The 19,020-nt window shown below is 35.4% G+C and overlaps 1 protein-coding gene across 14 annotated transcripts in view; it reads left to right on the forward strand.

Annotated features, from left to right (window-relative positions):
* The window catches only part of MTMR3 (myotubularin related protein 3), a 132,816-nt gene that overhangs the window by 14,641 nt on the left and 99,155 nt on the right, over positions 1-19,020 (forward strand). For 3 of the 14 annotated variants that reach the window (XM_081285704.1, XM_081285705.1, XM_081285706.1), the window contains exon 2: positions 12,342-12,527. The exons of the other annotated variants lie outside the window; for them this stretch is intronic. The gene's annotated coding sequence lies outside the window, so the exon portion shown is untranslated. The remainder of the gene's footprint in view (positions 1-12,341; positions 12,528-19,020) is intronic. 14 annotated transcript variants of the gene reach the window in all.

Genomic DNA, 19,020 nt, shown 5'->3' on the forward strand with positions numbered 1-19,020 from the left:
TTTTTGATTGCTCTTTCCATCAGTAATAAAAAATTATTAATCCTCAATCCTTAGTATTTTTATAAGAATATACATATAGTACCCGATTATTGTGTATTTTATAGATTATAAGCCAAAAACTTAACTAGGATGAGAATTAAAATTCAGATATCCTCTTCCTTTACCCCAGTGGAGCATCTTGGTACTCCTTGAGGTATATTATACTCTGCTTTGGATACTTAAAATTTACATTTGGATAATTAAAGAATTTAATAATGGGTTTTTATGGATCATTGAATTTTTTTGGTATTTACTAGTTTTACTCATCATCCTGTTTAGTTGGATTATGATAGTCTTTAAAGTGTCCCATGCTCTTGAGACTTATGTTCGTGATAAGAACAAATATAAATTTAAGGCACTTACTTGATACTTTTTGTCTTTGTTGAGATAGCTGAATTTGAAAAGGACCAATATTAGTCTAGGAAACAATGTAAATAATTACTCTATTTCTTTTAGATACGAAGAATTGAGGGCTGGAGTTTTGCCTCAGGGGTAGAGCGCTTGCCTATCATGGTATGAGGCACTGGGTTTGATTCTCAGCACTGCATGTAAATAAATGAATACAATAAAGGTCCATAAATATCTAAAAATATTTTTTAAAAAAGAATTGATTTTATGTGGAGTATATTCTTAAAAATCTATGCTTTATAGAAAGAAGTTTAGTTTTATGTCCCTGTTTTTTTAAGAGCTGAGGTCTTAAAGACTGAGTGAAGGATGAATAATTATTACTTGCTTTCCTTTGCTTGCAAAGTACCACAATTAACCTGTCACTCCAACTCAGTTTGGAAGAGTTGAGCCTATAACATTTCAAGAATGCTTTCTTGGGTTGAAACTTTTCATGATGAGTCTTAGATTAAAAGGTAACTTTTTTTAAAGTTTGAATTAGTTGCTTTTGTGTCCTACCCCATAAGTTATTAAATCAGAAACTGACTTTTTAGTTATAGAAGGACACAATATTTTTCTTTTATTTTTATGTAGTGCTGAGGATCCCATCCAGTGCCTCACATGTGAAAGGAAGGCTTTCCACCTCAGAGCTACAACCTCCCCCCTCTTTTAAAAGTAGAAAAAATACGTTTCTGGAAACTTATTTTCAGTTATTTTGTATGGGTCATTATCAGAGAAAGATAATGTTAATATATTAGAGATTATGGAGAAAGATTATTAAGCAACTTTAGTTTTTTTTTTTTTAATTTTTTTGGTGCCAATTAAAAGAAACGAGAGAGCTGGGTGTAGTGGGACATGCCTGTAATTAGAGTTACTTGAAAGACTGGGGCAGAATATTTGCAAGTTCAAGGCCAGCCTGGCAACTTAGTGAGACTCTGTCTCAAAATAAAAAATTAAAAGGCCTGGGATATAACTCAGGGGTAGGTAGTACTTGCCTAGCATGCATTAGGCCCTGGGTTTAAGCCCCAGTACTCCCCCCCCCCACACACAAAAAAAGAATGAGATAATTTATATTGAAGATGATTTACTACATACAGTACGATTTACTACACACAGTACCTTGGACAAAAGGCCAGTATCCCTTTTTTCCTATAGTAGCATGATTTGTAAGGCACTTTCATATGTATCTTCTTAGATCCCCACACAGATTTGAGACCAACCTTTGCAAGGAATGTTATAACTTGCTTAGGGCCACATGTAGAGGGTATGATAGATTCAAAGCTTCAGAAGTAAGGCTCTTCTCTCCCTCACTCCCTAGAACTTAAACCATTTTATCCCATCCTTCTAGATGTGCAACACCTACAAAAAACTTAGATTGAGCAACAAAACAAGTATCCCACTTATGGTAACTGAAATAAGTATGTTTGCAGAATTGAAAATGTGGGACTTAATGGGCTAATACACTGCCTGGTACAGAGTAAGCTACAGAATTTATGTACTGTTTAAACTCTTACATGTTTACTTACTCATGTAAATAAGTTTATAGTGTTATATTAACAATTAAATTTTCTGTGGTTAGAGTATTCATGTGATGTGAACAGAAAATATTAATTAATTTTAGACCAGTATTTCAGATATCCTTTATTTTTCATATCAGGGATTGAACCCAGGAGTGTTTAATCACTAAGCCAATACCCAGCCCTTTTTATTTTGAGATAGGGTCTGAGTTGTTGAGGCTGACTTTGAAAATGCCATCCTCCTGCCTCAGCCCTCCCATGTTGCTGGGGCTACTGGTATGCATCACTGCGCCTGACTTGAACTTGTAGATGTCCTTTTACCTTCTCTTAAGATATTTTCAAGGGACAAAAAAGTTAGTAATATAATTTTTACCTCTTATTGGCAAGAGTGTGTATGTGAATATATGAATATTATTTATATTGTGGACTACTACTCAATAAGGAAACCATACTCAATTAGTTGGTTCTTTTTTGTAGTTCTGGGGATTTTTAACCCAGGGCCTTGCACATGCCAGGCAAGAGCTCGCTCTACGACACTGAGATACATCCCCAGCCCTGTATACTGGTTCTCTAAATATGGACTCCGTAGTTTGCCATGGGGTGAATGTAAAGGAGCAAGTATGATTCCCCTTATCTGTCTTATTTTCTTCAGTTACCTGTACACATGATTTTGACTTATTCAGTAAACACTGAAGAAAATTATTCTTTCAGAGAACTAGTATACTGTTTTCTCTGGTTCTGTGATTACTTAAAATCCTGTTCGTAAGTGAATTACCGTACTTTTTATACACAGGAGTAACCCTGGAAAGACATGAGAGGAAATACTAATAGTGATTATTTCTGGGGACTTTTCTGCTTCATATTCTTTTATAGTTTCCCAGTTTTCCATAATAAGCATGTATGACTTTATAGTTCGGAAAAAGTGAATTTTGAAGGTTTCATTTTTCATTGGGTATCTTATGAAGATTTAAGTCAGTCACCAGTGAGAAAGGGGTAAAACTGGCTCCAGTTTCTAAGCAGAGAGGCAGCTGTAGGAGTGGTATGGAAGGAATGGGGCAGGCAAGCTGATTTGAACTTTCTCATTGTAAACTCCACTCTGACTGAAGACGGTCTGGGTTTTGATCACAATTAAACCCAAGAAGACTTTCAATATGTTTTTTTTCTTCCTAATAGGCTGATTGAATGATACATTAAAAAAATGTGTTTCTATGAACTAGGTCAACACAGGATTCAGCCTAAACAGTCTAAGTCAGTTCTCTTGCTGAGTTATAACTAACTTGAGCAAATTATGTAGATTGTGTGTATTTAAAATATCAAGTGATGTTACCACAACTCAGCTCAGATGTGATATGAATTTTTTATATGTAATACGAATTGCAAGATATTTGGACAGACAATTTTATTAAGACAGTATGGTCTCATTGAAGTTTTGATCTTAAGGTGTATCTGGGAGTTGTCATTAATTTATATACTCATCTGGAAATATTTTTCGGAGCTCTTTAGAGTTTAAGTGATTAGAGCTTGTCAGCTTTTGCTGTTACTGTACATTTATAGTGCCATAAATACTGGTGTGAATGGATGACATATTCAAAAGGGTTAGATTTCCATGTTAAAATAGTTGTAATTTTCTACCCTTACTTTATCCTTTTTCTTTCTTTTTGTATGGTATTAGGGCAGGAGCCCAGGACCTTATGCATGCTAGGCAAGTAGTCCATCACTGAGCTACATCCCTAGTCCTTTAAAAAAATTTAATTTTGAGATAAGGTTCCTTAGCTGGCCTTGAATTTTCAATCATTCTCCTTTAGTTAAGCTGGGAATACCACTATGCTTGCCCTTACTTTTATTTATTTTTTAAAGAATAAGATTAAAATTGAAGACTAGTTGATAATAAAGGTAGCACCAGCATACATTTTTAGGAGTTAGGTTGGGGTGTGTGTGTGTGTGTGTGTGTGTATATATGTTTGTATGTGTGTATGTATTTATATATATATATATATATACGCACACACACGAGAGAGAGAGAGAGAGAGAGAGAGAGAGAGAGAGAGGGGAAGGACACACCACACGGGAGAGAAATATATATTTTCAATGCTGGGTATTGAACCTAGAACTCCATGCATGCTAGGCAAGTGCTCTACCACTGAACTATACCTCCAGCTACCTAGGAACTTTATGGTAAAAAAAAAAATAACAGGCTTGTTAAAAATAAATCCGTAATAGAAGTTGATAAAGTGTGCTGGGTATGGTGGCGCACTCCTGTAATCCCAATGATTTTTTTTTTTTTTTTAATATTTATGTGGTGCTGAGGATCGAACCCGGGCCGCACGCACGCCAGGCGAGCGCGCTACTGCTTGAGCCACATCCCCAGCCCCGTAATCCCAATGATTATATATTTGAGACCAGTGTCAGCAATTTAGTGAGACCCTGTCTCAAAAAATAAAAAGGGCTAGGAATGTGGCTCAGTGATTAAGTGTCCCCTGGGTTCAATCCTGATACCCCCCCATTCCCCCCAAAAAAGTCTGTAAGGTATGTTTTCCTCTTTTCTCCAAATTCTACAATCCTGGCTTAAGGGTAAATTGGAAATATTTTTTAAATTTAGAAAAATTTACAGAGTAATTTCTTGGGGAATAGAATTACATTTGACTTTTAATATATATATATATATATATATATATATATATATATATATATATTTTAGTTGTAGATGGACACAATACTTTTATTTATTTACTTACTTACTTACTTTTGTGGTTCTAAGACTCCAACCCAGGGCCTCACACATGCTAGGCAGGCACTCTACTACTGAGCTACAACCCCAGCCCAACAATTTTTTTTTTTTTTTTTGCATTTGACAACTATTGATGCTTTTATATTAAAGTTAACTACTATACTTATTTGTACTATTCCCGGTTCATGTAGGTCTCCTCAGAAAGGGGGGTATCTAAGAGCTGCTGAGATAGAAAGCTTCATAATATAAGACAATTAATGTATTAAGATTATATGGTAGAGACTAGGAGGAGTCTTGGGTTTATATAGATAAGGCATACAAAGTTATGTTTGGGAAAATTTTAGTTTTGTTGAATAGAAGATAAGATAAAGGAGTCGAAGATAAGCTTGTAAAAGTGTTGGAATTTTTGGGCTGGGGTTGTGGCTCAGTGGTAGAGCGCTTGCCTCACATGTGTGAGGCACTGGGTTCGATTCTCAGAACCACATATAAATAAATGAATAGAATAAAGGTTTGAGGTAGGAAGAATGCTAAGCCTAGTCTGGATGAGCTCTTGAACCTTGAAGAGCAAGTTGAGGACCACATTTGGGGGGGTGATGGGAGAAAATAGAAGATTTAATATTCGATTAATGAGACATGATGGAAGCCAAGGAGATGAGAGGATTTTGGATTTGGTGGTCCATACTGGTCATTTGTCACTAAGGGCTAAGTAAGTAGGAGGTAACATAGCACATGTAGAAACTAGTGCTGTTCAGTAGAACTTCTTGTGATGAAATGTTTGCTATCCATGGTGTCTAGTACATATTGAACACTTGGAATTTGGCTAGTGCAACCAAGGGACTCAATTTTAAATTTTCATTTAATTTTAATATGTTTATTATTTTTTCCTTTTTAAAAAACATATAACACCTATATTTTGTTTATTTAGTTTTTTTAATGTGGTGCTGGGGATTGAACCTAGTGCCTCATGTGTGCTAGGCAAGCATTCTACCACTGAGCCACAACCCTAGCCCCTCAATGTAAGTTTAAATAGTTACATGTGGCTAGTGGCTACCATGTTGGACAGTGCTGATTATGGAATCATAAAATGAAACAGTGATGTAGATAGCAGTTGGCAAGGTAAAATGGAAGCATTTAGTTATTTAAAAATTTCATTGCAGTACTATTAAAATGCTATTGGAATTATATAGTGTAGTTTTTTCCTTTTTTGGAATTGGAGATGGAACCCAGGGCTTTGTGTATGTTGGCTAGTTTTCAAACACTCAGAATTGTATGTTTTTTTTCCATCTTATTCAGTGTTGGCTGTAGTTAATTGATAACAATTCTTTAATGGAATTGTAATATGAAATATTTTTGTGACTTCTCTATCCTTTTTCCCCCTAGTCTTTAAAAAAGTTATTTACATTTTAGTTATGAAAGACTAATATATTTCTTGAGACCATTTGGGTATCTTTGTTTTCTGAAACTAAAAGTAGCTTTGGGAATTTCTTAGAAATCTAATTGGAAAGAGGAATTTCCAGCAATATTGTATTTGCCTTTTAAGTTAATATTTTACATATTTTATTGCTTGAAAAATAGTTTTCTTTGAGAATAATTCATGATTTGAATTTGAATTTTTTTCCTAGTTTTTTTTTTTAGTTGTGGATGGATCTTTAATTATTTATATGAGATGCTGAGAATCGAACCCATTGCCTTGCACATGCCTACCTGAGCTATAACCACAGCCCAGAATTTGAATGTTTGATAGTGTTGATAGAACTACTTTTTTACTTACTTAAATGCATTATATTTGCAAGATGTGGCTCCATTTCAATAAAGTTTTAAAGACAGACAAAATGATTAGATGGGAATGGAAGTCAGAATAATGATTGTCTTTGGTAGTGAGAACAGTGGAGATCACAGAGGTCCTGGTAATGACTTGATCAGGGTTGTTGATTTAATGGTTGTGATTAGTTTATGAGAATCATTGAGTTGTGTAATTATGATGTACATTTTTTTGTATGTGTGTCATATCTCAGTTAAAAACGTTTGCCCCTAGGCTGAGGTTGTGGGTCAGTGGTAAAGTGCTTGCCTACTACACGTGAGCCACTGGGTTTGATCCTCAGCACATTAAAAATAAATAAAGGGGGCTCGGGATGTGGCTCAAGCGGTAGCACGCTCGCCTGGCATGTGGGTGGCCCGGGTTCAATCCTCAGCACCACATACAAAGATGTTGTGTCTGCTGAAAACTAAAAAATAAATATTAAAAAAATTTATTCTCTCTCTCTCTCTCTCCCCCCCTCCCTCTCCCTCCCCCCCTTTAAAAATAAATAAATAAACAAATACATAAATAAATAAAGGTATTGTGTCCATCTAAAAATATTAAAGTTGTTCCCTATATTATGGTCTTAGAGCTATTTGTTATATTGGAATAAAATTAAGATGCTTATACAGAAAGCACATTTCTAGTATAAAAGGCAGATCCATTTCCTTAAAATTTCATAGGTGTATGAATAACTTCCTGAGTTTAAGAAAAATTTTTTGTAGTTGTAGATAAACAAATAAAATAAACACATTCTGTCTATTTTTCCAGTGCCTCACATGTGCTAGGCCAGTGCTCTGTCACTGAGTTAGAGCCCCAGTCCTCTTCCTGAGGTCATTTAGCATTTATAATTTTATTTTATTTTATTTTTTGGTGCTGGGAATTGAACCCAGGGTCTTGAGTATACTAAGCGTATGCTCTACCACTGACCTAAATCCTCAGCTCAGTGTGTTTAAATCTTAAAGGCTAGGGAATCTGAAATAAAAGCTACAAGGTTATCCCATTTGGTGCTTATTATATATTTGGATAAAATATTTCCTTAGTGTAAGGTAATGTTCTTTCAAACATTCTAAGTTAAAGGCAAGTTGTTTGAATTTACTTGTTAGGGAATGTCTTACCTTTAATATAATACTGCTATATAGAATTACATATTTTAGGGCTGGAGTTGTAGCTTAGTGGTAGAGCGCTTGCCTAGCGCATGTGAGGTACTGGGTTCAATCCTCAGCATCACATAAAAATAAATAAAATAAAGGTATTTTTTCCATCTACAACTAAAAAAAAATTACATATTTTATGTATCCTAAGTGTCCTTGAATTTGCATCTTTATTATTATATCTGTATAGCTTACTCCATTTGGATATTGAAGCAGCTTTTTATGGCCTTTCAGTGCATATTTAAGTTTATGCACCAAAACCCTGCATAAGCATATTTTAAATTATAGCAAGTATCTTAATTCATATATATTAGGTTCCCCCCGACTCTGCAAATAATTACACAGGCATTTACTGATAAACCTGAAACAAGCTCTGAGTATTTGAAAGTTCAGATTTATCCAGAGTATTTGCTCCCATGTTAGTTTTTGTTTTTGTTTTTTTTGGTACCAGGGATTGAACCTAGGGGCACTTAACCAGTGAGCCACATCCACAGCTCTGTTTTTGTATTTTATTTAGAGACAGGGTCTTGCTAAGTTGCTGAGGCTGACTTTGAACTCTCAATCCTCCTGCCTCAGTCTCCTGAGTTGCGGAACACTGGGATTTCAGGTGTGTGCCACTGCACCCGGCCCTGTGTTATCTCTAGCCCTTTTTATTTTTTCTTTTGAGATAGGGCCTTGCTTAGTTGCTTAGGGCCTCCCTAAGTTGCTGAGGCTGGCTTTAAACTTGCAGTCCTGCCTCAGCCTCCTGAGCTGCTGGGATTACAGGCATTTACCATTGCACCTGGCAGTTTTTAAAGTTTATAGGAAAAACTTTGGGGTCTTCTGAAAGATATGAATAATAGTAAACAAATGAGTAGTTACTTAATCTCACTTTGTACACCTGAAAGCATCAACTATCTATTATTTTATTCAGAGTATGGAGCTTCCCAGTCTTGCTCAATGGAAGTTCATCCATCCCTCCCACTATTCCCAGCAATTTTTTATCTTTTCAAAACTAAGAATTAAAAAATTTTAAAACAAATCCCTTTAAAAAGGTACAACAAAGTATATATTTTTTCCTCCAGTGTTATTACTTGATATAGAAACATTAAGGTGACATTTCCTTCTTCAATGATATACAAAAATTTACATGTAGCCACTTGTATAAAATCTCAAAGAAAATCATCAGGAGTTTTTTTTTTTTTTGGAGAGAGAATTTTTTAATATTTTTAGTTTTCGGCGGACACAAAATCTTTATTTGTATGTGGTGCTGAGGGTCAAACCCAGCGCTGCGCGCATACCAGGCCAGCACGCTACCACTTGAGCCACATCCCTAGCCCAATCAGGAGTTTTTATAGAACATTTTTTGATACTTGCATATAAGAGAATCTTTTAACATGATGACATATAACTTTTGTATTATTCAAAATCTCATCTCTTACTAAAACGTGAGTGGCTTGCTTGGGTATGTACCTATCTTTTCTATAATAAATACTTTGAGTCTTTTGAAATGCAGTGTTTTGGCCACATTCCAGCTCCTTACTGAAGTATGGTTTCATGATAAACCTAGCAAAAAGCACATTGGCAGTAGTCCAGAAGCTGACTCACCAAGAAGTAATGATAGACACTTTGAAGGGAATGACCTATGCCAGGATCGCATTTCAAAGCTGCTTGCTATGATTACATCAGTGAAAAGCAGCCAAGAAATCAAGATGAGATCTTGCTTGTACCTCCTGGGAGTAATGGTACATAGGAAGGATGTCCATTGTAGGATACAAGTAAAACTTTTTCCCTGACGATCTTGTAAAATTTGGGGGGTGGGGAACAAATTGAGAAGTTGTAATGGTGGTGACCCTGTGAGACTTCAGTGCCTGATATGCCTTTTTCCTTTTCTGGGTCTGGATGGGAATAGCTAAGGGTTAACTAAAGAAGCTCAATGTGTATCAGTTTTCTAGAGCTAAGGGAATATACTTAGCTCAGTAGTAAGCACAAGTATCATGTTGTGTCAGACACTACAGCTACTGTTTCCTAATTAGACCAGAAGAAACCAAAGCAAGACCAATATCAGTTCAGTTTTGGGGAACAGTTCCTTTGCTTGTTAGCATTGCATGTTTTAGAAGTAAAAATAGTATGAAAGTGAACTTGCTTCAATACTGTGAAATGCATGCTAACTCTGATGGTTTTTGTGGATTAGTGATTGCAGCTCCATTTGTAAATCCAGTTTCATACCAGTTTTTCTAGGTGGCCAACTAATGTTTTATAATTGCTTCCAAAGATCACTAAACTATTGGCTGTAAGTGAAAATAGCAGAAGTATGCCTTTTTCATGTCCAAAGTTGTCCTCAAAGATAAGAAATCACCTAAATTACCTCAAAATGTTTTTCAAGGTAAGGCTAAGTGAAATGCCACAGTGACAGACTGACTCATTTTATTACACAACTATTTTTCAATAAAAGGTGTTAAACATGATAGTATTTTAATATAGAATACTGTGGAAATTGCTTTTAGCTATTTGCTGTTTTCTCTTAAGCATAATATTTAGGAATAAAAAGTTTTCAATATTTTCTCCAGAATGTGCTTCTCAAAAGTTAAAAGTGAGCTGGCATGGTGGTGCACATCTGTAACCCCAGTAGCTCAGGAGGCAGGAGGATTAAGACCAGTCTCAGCAGTTTAGTGAGGTGCTAAGCAACTTTAGCAAGACCCTGTCTCAAAATAAAATATAAAAAGGGCTGGGATGTAGCTATGGTAAAGTGCTCCTGGGTTCAATCCCTAGAACAACAACAAGAAAAAAGTTTAAAGTGAGCTAGGTATGGTGGTCCACATGCCTATAATCCCAGACACTTGGGAGGCTGAGACAGGAAGATTGCAAATTTGAGGCCATACTGGGAAACTGAGTGATGTATTGTCTCAGAATAAAATTAGAAGGAGCTGGGATGTAGTTCAGTGGTAGAGTACTTGCCTAATATACACCAGGCCTTGGGTTTGGGTGGGAGTTTGTCGGTGATGGTAGTTAAAATGCTTTTTTTAAATTAAAGAAACATTCTACTTTGTAGCATTTGAGACTATAAATCCCCTATAATTTCTCAGCCTTTTTGAGATAGTGTCATTGCCCCCATCTTTATTTTTTTAGTTGTAGTTGGACACAATACCTTTATTTATTTTTATGTGGTGCTGAGGATTGAACCCAGGGCCTTGCATGCACTAGGCGAGCGCTCTACTGCTGAGCCACAACCCCAGCCTGCCCCCATCTTTAAATTTTTTTTTTTTTTTTTTTTTTTTAGGTTCTGGGTATGTACCCACAGCTTTGCACATGCTGGGCAAGCCATTTATCACATTTACACCCAGTCTTGCTCTTTTGCTTTTGAATTGGCCCCATCTATGCTATTTCTACTTAATTTCTTATATGATTTAACTTGCATCTGTAAATTGTTTATTAGCTAGCTTTATGACTTGGGCAAGTTATCTCTGTGCCTTAGTTTTCCTCTCTGTAGAATGAGGATAATAATATTACTTATCATATAGTAGTGTTGTAAGATTAAATGACCAATAAATGGTGAAGCACTTAATAGAATGTTCTGTGTGTATTGGCTTAAAATTATTATAAGCAAAGACCTTGACTCCTCCCTAATAGTATTTGCAGCTCTTCATTTATTTTTTAATTTTGGGTAAACAGAGTTTACTCAGAATGTAACAGAACTTTGTAATTAAGGAATAATAATTTTTTTTTTCTTCAGTACTAGGGATTAAATCCAGGGCTTTGCACATGCTGGTCAAGGCCTTATCATTGAGTTATACCTCTAGCCCTAAAATTTCAAAAATGGGTCTTCCCTTTCTCTGGGCTAAAATACCATATATAAGCTTACTAAATTGACTTTTTAATGCACATTTTCCCTTTTCTCCCACCGTGTTAGACTTTTCTGTAATTATAGGTAAGTGGTTTAGTATCAGGAGTTAGATTATTTTTTATAATTAGTAGATTATTACTAATTTCTAGATTATATATATATATATTTTTGTTATTTTGGTACCAGGAATTGAACCCAGGGGCAACCACTGAGCCACTTCCCTAGTCCTTTTTTATCTGAAGATAGAGGACCTAAGTAACTTAGGGAGACACTTAAGTTCTGAGGCTGACTTTGAACTTGCGGTCCTCCTGCCTCAGCTGCTGGGATTACAGGTGTGCACTACCTCATCTGTTTTTCTAGATTACATTCTTTTTTTTTTTTTTTTTTTAATATTTTTTAGTTGTTGATGTACCTTTACTTTTTATTTATTTATATATGGTGCTGAGGATCAAACCCAGTACCTCACACATGCTAGGCAAGTGCTCTGCCACTGAGCCACAATCCTAGCCCCTAGATTACATTCTTAAACCAGATTTTTTTGAACATTTAGGGATCCCTTCTTAACAATTATACCAGTAAAAGGAACATAGTATTCACTGATTTTTTTTTTTTAGATTTTTTATTACATAATTTTTATTCACATAATTGTTCTGTTTTATTGTTATCTCTAGTTCATGATATCAAAAAAAGTTAACATTTATATAGTGGGAAATTTTCACTTTTAGATTATTTAGCAAAGATTCCCATTCCTAATTTCTGTTGCCTTATAACTTGAAAATGTATGTCAGATGTGGCCAGTTTTGTACTGCTTTTCCTTGTAATGTTGATAGAAGAGACTGGCATTTGTCACTAAGGGCCAGTAGGCATTTTTTTTTCCCTCTCACTGGTATTGATACAGATAAGTGGAGCAAGCCTTTCCTTTTCCTGAAGCTCAGACTGCTCACACCTTCACCCTGTTCTGAATGAGGACAAAAAGGGAAAGAGGAGCATTAGATGAGAAAATGAGGAGATGGCACTGAGCCTTTGAGGCCCTGAGGTCTTTAGTTCTTTGTTTCTATGTACCACCTCCAAATCCTGGAAGACAGTAAGTTCTGATTTTGTTTGAGTTTGACTTGGGTTTCTTTCACTTTAATTTGAAACTTCTAGTTCATCCTATATTAATCTGAATTCTTATACTGGGCTTCCAAAGTATTTAAAGATAATCTGGATTTTAATCTCAGGGTAACATACTAAGGTAAACTCAGCTTATATATGAATTAATAGTCAGAATCAGTGGAATGGAAACAATAAAGCATCTCATTTATTAATGACCCTTGCTTAGAAGAAAAATTATTTATAAGGAATATATAATGTACCAGTATTCCTTTCTCTATATACTTACACAGAGTAGGAGTTTCCTTTAAAGAGAAGGGAAGAGATAAAGTCAGGATATTAATAATTTCATTGATTAGGTATAAATATCTTTTTTATGCCTGGGGATTGAACCCAGGTGCCTTACTTCTGATCTACATCCCTTAGTCCTTATTTAATTTTGAGATGGGATCTTTTGCTGAGACCGGCCTTGAATTTGTGATTCTCTTGCCTTAGCCTGCCAAGTTGCTGGGATTACAGGTGTGCACTGCCATGTGTGGCTTATTATTTTTAAATAAAGTAGCTATGGTAGCTATAGGAGGGGCAGAAAGGAGGTAAGAAAACCTGGGTGAAAAGCATGACAGAAGAGAGCTAAGTTTGGTAGACATTGGGAAACCATTAGTAATTGATTGTCAATTTTAGAGAGGTATGATTTGTACAAATTTTACTTTTCTTGGATGTCATATTGTCTCCTTCTGGGTTAAATGCTAGGCTTCTTCGAGAGGAGTTGGTGACAGAAATGAAGAAAAATTTTTGTTTTCTTTAGATTGACATTTTGTTGTTGTTGTTGTTTTGTTACCTGGGATTGAACCCAGGGGCACTTAATGAGCCATATTTCTATCTCTTTTTTTTATATTTTAGGGACAGGGTCTCTAAAGTTGCTTAGGGCCTAAGTTGCTGAGGCTGGTTCATGTTGATGTAGTTAGGTACTATGATCAGCTTTCTTGTATTGCTTTTTAATAAGCTGACGACATATTGACTTAGAAAATCTGCTTCTTCTATTACTTGACTCTGTTTGCTTGAGGGTAACCATGAGGTGGGAACTGAAAATACAGTAATTCCCCCTTATTCACAGTGTATACATCTTCCAAGATCCCCAGTAGATTGCTGAAACCACATGTAGTACCAAATCCTTCTATATATAACTATGCTTTTCCTATCTATCATAAAGTTTATAAGTTAGGCACAATTGGAGATTAACAACCAAGTCTAATGATAAAAAAGACCAGTAATATTCTGTAGTAAAACTATGTGAATGTTTTCTCTTTTAAAATATCTTAAGTCCTCATTGCACCCAAATGTCAGACTGTGGTTGACTGAGTAATGAAATCTTGGAAAGCAAAATCACAGATAAGGGGACTATACTGCTCAAAACTTTCAGGACTGTTTTGGAAGTCTTTGATGAATGTGGTTAATGAGTAGGAGTTGTGGTGAATATGAATTTTTAATTTTAACTATTTCAGTCCCAAAACAAACTTGACCCTTGACAACAGAATGTGTAAGCCAGGTATTTGATATGTCTGTGCCACACTATCCAGTTTTTACTGTTTGTCCCTATGGAAATTGAAACTTTAATGCGTTGCTATGGGTTAAATATGGCTCCTGGTGCTCTGTTGAAAAGGTTTTAGTTATACACACCTTTGTGGTCATTTCTAAAGCATACATTCCAAGATTATGTTTATAGTAAAGTGGTCTGTATCCCAAAATATGACTCTGGTTACTAAAGGTATAATTTTGACAAGTCATTAACTTCTTATAGGTCCTATAACTAAGATACAGAGAAAATCTTGTCTTACCTGAGCATGCATGTATGTTTGGACTTCTTTGTTGCTAAATCTTAAACAAAATTTCAACTTTAGAGAGGTATGATTTGTACAAATTTTACTTTTTGTGGATGTCATATTGGAATCATACAGTATGTTCTATGTTGTGTGTGTCCTCTTTTAATACTTTGAGATTCCTCCATGTTATTGAAAGTAGTAGTGCTTGTTTTATTTAATTGCTAAGTAGGAGTTTATTACATGGATGTTTCACATTTCTATATCTGTTTACTAGTTGATGGATATTTGGGCAGTTTCTAGTTTTGGATAAAGTTCCTTTGAATATTTGCATACAGTTCTTGGGAGGGACATGTGTTTTCATTTTTTTAGTTGAATATCTAGGAGTAGAAATTGCAGGGTTGCATGATAAGTGTACCTTTGTAACTTTAAAATAAAGCACCTATTTTGCATTCTCTAGTAACTTCTGAGGAATTTCTTGTACTCTGCATCCTGTCAACACTTGGTATTATTAGCCTTTATTAATTTTAGTTACTGGTGGGCCTATAGTGATATAACATCATGGTTTTAATTTGTAATTTCCAAAGACTAATGATGATCATCTTTTCATGTGCTTATTGATATATTAAAAAAGAATAGTTTTTTTTTTGTTTATTTTTAAATTGCAGTTTTTTTTTTGTTGTTGTTGTTGTTACCTGGGATTGAACCCAGGGGCACTTAATGAGCCATATTCCTATCCCTTTTTTTATATTTTAGAGACAAGGCCTCTAAAGTTGCTTAGGGCCTAAGTTGCTGAGGCTGGCTTTGAACTTGATCCTTCTGCTTCAGCCTCCTGAGCTCCTGTGATTACAGGTGTACATCATGGTGCCTGGCTCCATGTAATTTCTTGATTACCAGTCTTGGAAATCACATGTTTTGCAAATGTGTTCTCATAGTTTGTGGTTTTCTTTTTTCTTAATAGTGTCTTCAGAGAACAAAACAATTTAATTTCTATGTAGTCCAAGTGGCTGTTTTTCACCCCCCCTCCCCCGCAATAGATAATGCTCTTTGTATCTTATTTAAGGATTTGTTTCTAAGGTCACTAATGTTTTCTTTATTTTTCTTCCAGATTTTTTTTTTTTTTAAACCAGGGATTGAACTAAGGAGTACTCAATCACTGAGCAACATACCCAGCCCTATTAGGTATTTTATTTAGAGACAGGGTCTGAGTTGCTTTGTACCTCGCCTTTGCAGAGGTTGGCTTTGAACTTGTGATCCTCCTGCCTCAGCCTCCCTAGCTGCTGGGATTACAGGAATGCACCACCACACCTGGCTATTTTTTTTTTTAAACTTTTTATAACTTTAGGTTTTACATTTAGGTCTATGAAACGCTTTGAATTAAAGTTTGTATAATGAGTGAAGTAATGATGGAGGTTTTTTTTTTTTTTTTTGGTACTGGTGATTGAAACCCAGTAGTGCTTAAACACTGAACTGAACCCCATCTCCATATCTCCCCAGCCCTTTTGGAAAGGATCTCACTAAGTTGTCTAGGCTGGCCTCAAACTTGTGAACCTCTTGCCTCAGTCTCCCTAGTTGTTGGGACTGTAGATGTGTGCTACTGTACCTGGCTTGCTATTTGCTTTCTATTTATCTCATATATTTTGTTTTTCTCTCATGGACTTGATTAAGTATTTTGGAATATTTTATTTTATCACCTCTACTGTGTTAGCTATATTTAATTGTAATTTTTAATTAACCCGGTGGTAGAGTCCATGTTTAGCATTAAACTATATCCCCAGCCCTGTTTTATTTTTTCCATGACTACTATAGCATTTACAAAGGCACAACCTACTTTAAAGTACAACTATACTACTTCATGTATTAAATAAGAACTCTATGGTAGTGTATCTCTGTTTTCCCACCTCCTGTCCATTTTCCTATTGTTTTGCATTTTATTTTTAGATATATTACAAACCGGTATATTTTAGTCAGCTTTTTCACTGCTGTGACCAAAAGGCCTGACAGAAACAATTTTAAGAAGGAAAGTTTATTTTGGGACTTACGGTTACAGAGGTCTCAGTCCAAAGGTGGCTGACTCCATTCCTTAGGGCCTGAGGTGACGCAGAACATCACGGAGGAAGTGTGTGGCAGAGGAAAGCAGCTGGGGACATGGTACCAGGAAACAGAGAGAGCTCCCCTCACCACAGACAAAATGTATAAATCCCAGAGGCACACCCTCAGAGACCTACCTCCTCCAGCCACATCCTACCTACAGTTACCACCCAGTTAATCCCTATCAGGAGATTAACGCACTGACTAGATTAAGGATCTCATTACCCAATCATTTCACCTCTAAACCTTCTTGCAATGTCTCACAGGTGAGCTTTTGGGGATCATCTAATATCTAAACCATTAACAACCACGATTCATTGTTATTATTATTTGTTTTAAACAGTTGCCTCTTAAAGAGGAAAAGATGCATTTATCTGAATTCTTCAAGGCTTGTTTTTATTAAAACTTTGTTAGAATAGGCCTGGAGAGAGAGAGACCTTTGCCATAGGGCTAGGTTAGCCCAGTTTTTAAGGTCTTAGCTGAATGTCCTCAGCTAAATAAAACATCTTTGGTCAGAACCAGAATGTCTGTGTTGACTTTGATAATCAAGTTTAAAGTTCTCAAGTAGTTGCTTGTTACCTAATGATTGTTTCTTTATCCATGGAATCTCACCCATCACATGTGCAGCTAGTTTAAGTGTTAAAGATAAAAGGGTGTCCCACAAATTACAGCCTTCCAAAACTCATTAGAGTTTCTGACTGGGTTTCTGCTCTGCTTGGATTCCCAGATTTGGAGTCTGGAAAGTGCCTCAAAGCACAAAGCTTGAACATTCTTAAGGCTAAGGTAATTTGTTTTCTCTTGGGAATCACAGTTCTTTTCTATTATTCAGTATTTAAGAATGGTTATTCCATATATTTTGCCAATTTTTTAGTTGCTTATAGTATGGGGAGGTCTAGTCTCAAGTTACTCACTCCATCATGGTCAGACTACTTTAATCTTACAGGTTGTATTTTTGTAGGTAGCCTTCTAACAGCACTTGTCCTGGTATAGCCAATATTCATGTTCTAATTGCTCACTACTAGATTTTATGTAAAATAAGAAATGTTAGCCTTCCTAATAATATTGTAAATAGTACTCTGAATGTACTATTTTACCAGTTGCATTTTAATGCCTACAGTCAATAACCAGAACTGTCTCACTGGCCCTTATACCTAGAATAGTTTGAACTTTAAGATATAATATCATTACTCAATTTTGGATTATTGTGTTCTTGTTTAATAATATTCTAGCACATTTAATAAGATTTTTGTATTGGCTCTAACCACCTGATATTCATTAAAATATGGAAATAATTTAAGCGCACTAGGCTTTTAAAAGTCTGCTTTAATATTGGAGGAGAAAAAATGATTGAAAATGGCTAATTTTTATATTAAGGAGGCATTAAATTAAAGAAAAAGTGTTGCTAGAAGTATCTCCTAGTTGGAGCATTGTTTAGGTTTACAGGCTTCAGTTTTGTTTTCTTAGCAGAATTAACCCAGTCTCTACTCATCATCTAAGAAAAGACCCTTCAGGTAAGATTTTAAATATTACACTGGGGGGCTGGGGATGTGGCTCAGCGGTAGCGAGCTCGCCTGGCATGCGTGCGGCCCGGGTTCGATCCTCAGCACCACATACAAACAAAGATGTTGTGTCCGCCGACAACTAAAAAATAAAATATTAAAATTCTCAAAAAAAAAATCAGTCCTAGAGACTGACAAAAAAAAATATTACACTGGGATTCACATGAGTTGTAATACATACCTCTGAGAATTCATAATCATAACGTGGTTTTCATCTGCCTAATAAATCATGCTTGTTTTACCAGTTATTTTATTTCATTGTAACAAATCTTTGTGCCACATTTGGCATTTAAATATTGACAAATGAGGACAAATAACTTCCCCTCATTTTATCATCATCATTATTTCTAGGCAACTAATATTGTTATAAAAGTATTATGCTTTTACTTAATACTTTTTTAAAAAATGTCTTGGTAAAAAGTCATTTATAGGTAAATATACATTTTCACAATATCTAAGGGTAAGTAAGATCTTTGGGTAGCTGGAAGATCTTATGAGTAAATAGTATTTGCTATTAAATGGGTTTTGAATAGTTGTTGAAGGATCACTTAGTAAAGGGAAGTTGCTTATATATTTTGAAACTGTAAAATGGTTTTCCCTCTGAAATTATCAAATGTCTTATACTGTTAGTGCAAGGAATTAAAGTGTTTAATTTAGAAAAGATTAGTAACTGCTGGTGTTATTCTGGCATCAGAAAAACCTGGGGGCTGGGGATGTGGCTCAAGCGGTAGCGTGCTCGCCTGGCATGCGTGTGGCCCGGGTTTGATCCTCAGCACCACATACCAACAAAGATGTTGTGTCCGCCGAGAACTAAAAAATATATATTAAAAATTCTTTTAAAAAAAAAAAAAAAGAAAAACCTGAAGTTGGAGAGCATTATCTGTACTTGTCTCTTGGTACTTCAGAGATGGATAGTTCTTCTTCTTCTTCTTCTTCTTCTTCTTTTTTTTTTTTTTTTAAAGAGAGAGAATTTTTTTTTTTAATATTTATTTTTTAGTTTTTGGCGGACACAACATCT

This window comes from Spermophilus citellus (genome assembly GCF_964194105.1).
Source record: "Spermophilus citellus genome assembly, chromosome: 3".
NCBI classification, from domain to species: Eukaryota; Metazoa; Chordata; class Mammalia; order Rodentia; family Sciuridae; genus Spermophilus; species Spermophilus citellus.